Genomic DNA, 5,395 nt, shown 5'->3' with positions numbered 1-5,395 from the left:
CCTTTTCCCTTCCTTCCTTCCTTCCTTCCATCCTTCCTTCCTTCCTTCCATCCTTCCTTCCTTTTCCCTTCCATCCTTCCTTCCTTCCTTCCTTCCCCCATCTTCCTTCCTTCCTTCCTTCCATCCTTCCTTCCTTCCTTCCTTTTCCCTTCCTTCCTTCCTTCCATCCTTCCTTCCTTCCTTCCTTTTCCCTTCCTTCCTTCCTTCCTTCCTTCCTTCCTTCCTTCCTTCCTTCCTTCCTTCCTTCCTTCCATCCTTCCTTCCATCCTTCCTTCCATCCTTCCTTCCTTCCTTCCTTCCATTCTTCCTTCCTTCCTTCCATTCTTCCTTCCTTCCTTCCTTCCATCCTTCCTTCCATCCTTCCTTCTTTCCTTCCTCCATCTTGCTTCCTTCCATCCTTCCTTCCTTCCATCCTTCCTTCCCTCCTTCCTTCCTTCCATCCTTCTTTTCTTCCTTCCTTCCATTCTTCCTTCCTTCCTTCCATTCTTCCTTCCTTCCTTCCTTCCTTCCTTCCTTCCTTCCTTCCTTCCTTCCTTCCTTCCTTCCTTCCTTCCATCCTTCCTTCCTCCATCTTCCTTCCTTCCTTCCATCCTTCCTTCCTTCCTTTTCCCTTCCTTCCTTCCTTCCTTCCTTCCTTCCTTCCCTCCTTCCTTCCTTCCTTCCTTCCTTCCTTCCTTCCTTCCTTCCTTCCTTCCTTCCTTCCTTCCTTCCTTCCTTCCTTCCTTCCTTCCTTCCTTCCTTCCTTCCTTCCTTCCTTTTCCCTTCCTTCCTTCCTTCCATCCTTCTTTTCTTCCTTCCTTCCATTCTTCCTTCCTTCCTTCCTTCCTTCCATTCTTCCTTCCTTCCTTCCTTCCTTCCATTCTTCCTTCCTTCCTTCCTTCCTTCCATTCTTCCTTCCTTCCTTCCTTCCATCCTTCCTTCCTCCATCTTCCTTCCTTCCTTCCTTCCTTCCTTCCTTCCTTCCTTCCTTCCTTCCTTCCTTCCTTCCATCCTTCCTTCCTTCCTTCCTTCCTTCCATCCTTCCTTCCTTTTCCCTTCCTTCCTTCCATCCTTCCATCCTTCCATCCTTCTTTTCTTCCTTCCTTCCATTCTTCCTTCCTTCCTTCCATTCTTCCTTCCTTCCTTCCTTCCATCCTTCCTTCCATCCTTCCTTCCTTCCTTCCTTCCTCCATCTTACTTCCTTCCATCCTTCCTTCCTCCTTTTCTTCCTTCCATCCTTCCTTCCTTCCTTCCTTCCTCCATCTTACTTCCTTCCATCCTTCCTTTTCCCTTCTATCCTTCCTTCCTTCCTTCCTTCCTTCCTTCCTTCCTTCCTTCCTTCCTTCCTTCCTTCCTTCCTTCCTTCCTTCCTTCCTTCCTTCCTTCCTTACTTCCTTCCTTCCTTCCTTCCTTCCTTCCTTCCTTCCTTCCTTCCACCCTTCCTTCCTTCCTTCCTTGACCTGAAGACAGGACAAGTGTTAATAAAATAGTTTAATCTCCTGTTTCATTTTAAAGCCCCTAAATAAAACACCACGGCGTCTGACCACACGGGGGCAGCACAGTTCCTAGAACCAGAACCAGCAGAACTTCTGATCCGCTGGACAGATTTCTTGAGAGTTTGTATATTTTCACGTTTTGTTTAAAAAAAAAAAAAGATCAAGTAACGATTAACGATGATAAGAAAATGAAAGCTCGTTACTGGTTTGTTTTTTTTATTAATATTTTTTGCGACAACTCATCTCTAAGGGAGCGTCCAGCCGCCCTGCGGAGGAAACTCATCTCTAAGGGGGCGTCCAGCCGCCCTGCGGAGGAAACTCATCTCTAAGGGGGCGTCCAGCCGCCCTGCGGAGGAAACTCATCTCTAAGGGGGCGTCCAGCCACCCTGCGGAGGAAACTCATCTCGGCCGCTTGTATCCGCGATCTTGTCCTTTCGGTCACTACGGTTCATAACCATAGGTGAGGGTAGGTGCGTGGATTGACCGGTAAATCGAGAGCTTCACCTTTCGACTCAGCTCCCTCTTCACCACGACGGTCCGTCTGTCAATCTCACGCTCCATTGTTCCCTCACTCAATGTCGTTCCCCATAATGAGGTCTATACCAGGAACAGGTAAAGCAGGGCACACAGCTACCTTAAAGCAGCCAGAAATCAGTTTTGTGTCAAGAAACACATTGTGTAGTGGAACTTTAATGAAACTCATATCAATTCCTTGAGTAATGCTGTGTGCACCAGAAAATGTTGCATCTGACAGAGGCAGCACATCATTCAACAGGAAGGACTGAGCCGCCCCAGTGTCTCTCAAAATACGAATCAGCTTCTTACTACCGGGGTCACCAACCAAGGACACCATGCCCTCAAATGTGAAAGGCTTGAAGCCGTCACAGCATGTAGGAACCGCACTGGTTGGAGTCTGATCAGACACTGTCCTAACAAAACCCATCGGTTTAGCATTAGCAGGTTTAGAGGAACCAGAATTCTTTTTCCTCAACTGAAAACAATCCTTCTGGACATGGCCCTTAGTGTGGCAATAATAGCATTCCCTCTCCTCCTTAGCACCGGCAGGAGGGGCAGAGTTAGCCACACCAAAACCCTTACGTCGAGGCGCCCCAAACACCTCCTTATGGGTTAACATGTACTCATCAGCAAAAATAGCGGCTTCATGAAGCTGAGAGACCTTCTTCTCATTCAAATAAACAACACAACGCTCTGAAGCACACTTCTTAAACTCCTCTAAGAGTATTAGCTCTCGAAGTCCAGCAAAATCAGTGACTTTGCTAGCAGCACACCACTTATCAAACCGTTCGCCCTTCTCTCTAGCAAACTCTACAAAAGTTTGAGTGGGACTTTTCTTGAAGTTTCGAAATTGCTGCCTGTAGGCTTCGGGTACGAGCTCGTAGGCTCTGAGTACAGCAGACTTACACACATCATAATCAAGACTATCGGCAAGAGGCAATGAGGCTATTACGTGTTGTGCTTTACCGGTTAGCTTGCACTGCAGCAGAGTGGACCATTTCTCTTTTGGCCAATTAAGAACAGTCGCAAGGCGTTCAAAAGTGTGAAAAAAAGAATCCACTTCCGTTTCTCGGAAGGGAGGAAGTTCTATGTGCCAAAATAAATCATATCTACCAGGTGGTGTTGGCGAGGCAGTGGAGGCGAGTGGACCATGGGTGCCAATTGAAAAGGCAGGAGCCGCCACAGTGGACGGAGGGACGAAGGCGGAGAAGGTGGACGGTGCCACAGGTTGGGGAGAGGACTCCAGTTCCAACTTACGCAGCCTTATGGCTGTCTCCAGTTGGAATTCCAGCTCTAGCCTGCGGATGGCAAGCTGCTGGTCAAGTTCAGCTCTCTGAGCTCTTTCCGCAGCTTCTCGGAGTTCCCTTTTCTCCTCCCGCTCTCTGTCGAAGCGAGCCAGACGCAACTTGAGCTTAGCGCCATCCAGGGACCCCGCTGGGGACGGTGAGTAAGCGTTAGGGTCCCCCTTTGGCAAGGTCGGCGTCGACCTTACCCTCTCCACTGTTTCTGGGGAGGCTGCACCAACCAGCCCATCCTCCAGAGGGCCACCCAGAACACCCCTGTCCACTAACCCCTCCAGCACCACTGGTTTTAACTCCCTTTTAAGGGCACCACTGTCAGTCACAATACTATAATGTTTGGCCACCGAAATCAGGTCAGCCTTGCGACACTTCTCAAATGAATCACGGGAAGGGTTTGCAATGAACTGGTTTAAATCAAAACCGGATGCCATGGTACAAAAAAAAAAACGCACAAAAACCAACTATCACCTCCTATTTTTTCCTTCTTTTTTTCCTCTTTTTTTCTCTTATTTTCCTCTTTTTTACATCTTTTTTCCTATTTTTTCTCTTTTTTTCCTCTTTTGATTCTCTTTTTTACTCTTTTGTTCCTTTTTTTCCTCTTTTTTTCTCTTTTGTTCCTCTTTTTCCTCCTTTTTTCTCTTTTTTTCCTCTTTCTTCATTTTTTTTCCTATTTTTTCCTTCTTTTTTTCCTGTTTTTTTCTAGATTTTTTTCTCTTTTTTTCCTATTTTTTCCTTCTTTTTTTCCTCTTTTTCCTTTTTTTCTCTTTTGTTCCTCTTTTTTCCTCCTTTTTTCTCTTTTTTTCCTCTTTCTTAATTTTTTTCCTTCTTTTTTTCCTCTTTTTTTCTCTTTTTTTCCTATGTTTTTCTCTTTTTTTCCTTCTTTTTTTCCTTCTTTTTTTCCTTCTTCATTTCCTCTTTTTCTCTTTTTTACCTCTTTTTTCCCTTTTTTATCTTTTTTTCCTATTTTGTCCTTTTTTTCCTTCTTTTTTCTCTTTTTTACCTCTTTTTTCATTTTTTTCCTAATTTTTTTCCTCTTTTTTCTCTTTTTTTCCTATTTTTTTCTCTTTTTTTCCTATTTTTTTCCTTCTTTTTTCAATTTTTTCCTATTTTTTCCTTTTTTTCCTTTTTTATTCCTTTTTTTCCATCTACATTTCCTCTTTTTTCTCTTTTTTACCTCTTTTTTTTCTCCTTTTTCCCCTCTTTTTTTCCTCTCTTCTTCTCCTTTTTACCTATTTTTTCCTCTTTGTTTCCTTTTTTCCCTCTTTTTTCCTCCTTTTTTCTCTTTTCCTCTTTGTTTCCTTTTTTCCCTCTTTTTTTTCTCTTTTTTGTCATAACCTGGCCTGTAGGCCATGACAAAAATGGACAACAACACAGTGCAAATAAAAATATGCTATTTATTTTAAAGAAAAATACGGCAAATACTGTTTTTTACCTCTTTTTTTTCTTTTTTTTTTCCCCTTTTTTTCTCCTTTTTTTCTCTTTTTTTCCTCTTTTCCCTTTTTTTCCTCCTCTACCCCCCTCCACTGTTCCTCCTCTCTACCCCCCCTCCACTGTTCCTCCTCTACCCCCCCTCCACTGTTCCTCCTCTCTACCCCCCCCTCCACTGTTCCTCTCTACCCCCCCTCCACTGTTCCTCTCTACCCCCCCTCCACTGTTCCTCTCTACCCCCCCTCCACTGTTCCTCTCTACCCCCCCCTCCACTGTTCCTCTCTACCCCCCCCTCCACTGTTCCTCCTCTCTACCCCCCCTCCACTGTTCCTCCTCTACCCCCCCTCCACTGTTCCTCCTCTCTACCCCCCCCTCCACTGTTCCTCTCTACCCCCCCTCCACTGTTCCTCTCTACCCCCCCTCCACTGTTCCTCTCTACCCCCCCTCCACTGTTCCTCTCTACCCCCCCCTCCACTGTTCCTCTCTACCCCCCCTCCACTGTTCCTCCTCTCTACCCCCCCCCTCCACTGTTCCTCCTCTCTACCCCCCCCTCCACTGTTCCTCCTCTCTACCCCCCCTCCACTGTTCCTCCTCTCTACCCCCCCCTCCACTGTTCCTCCTCTCTACCCCCCCCCTCCACTGTTCCTCTCTACCCCCCCTCCACTGTTCCTCCTC

Source organism: Cololabis saira, chromosome 20 (genome assembly GCF_033807715.1).
Source record: "Cololabis saira isolate AMF1-May2022 chromosome 20, fColSai1.1, whole genome shotgun sequence".
NCBI lineage: Eukaryota > Metazoa > Chordata > Actinopteri > Beloniformes > Belonidae > Cololabis > Cololabis saira.
This window is presented reverse-complemented; position numbering follows the sequence as displayed.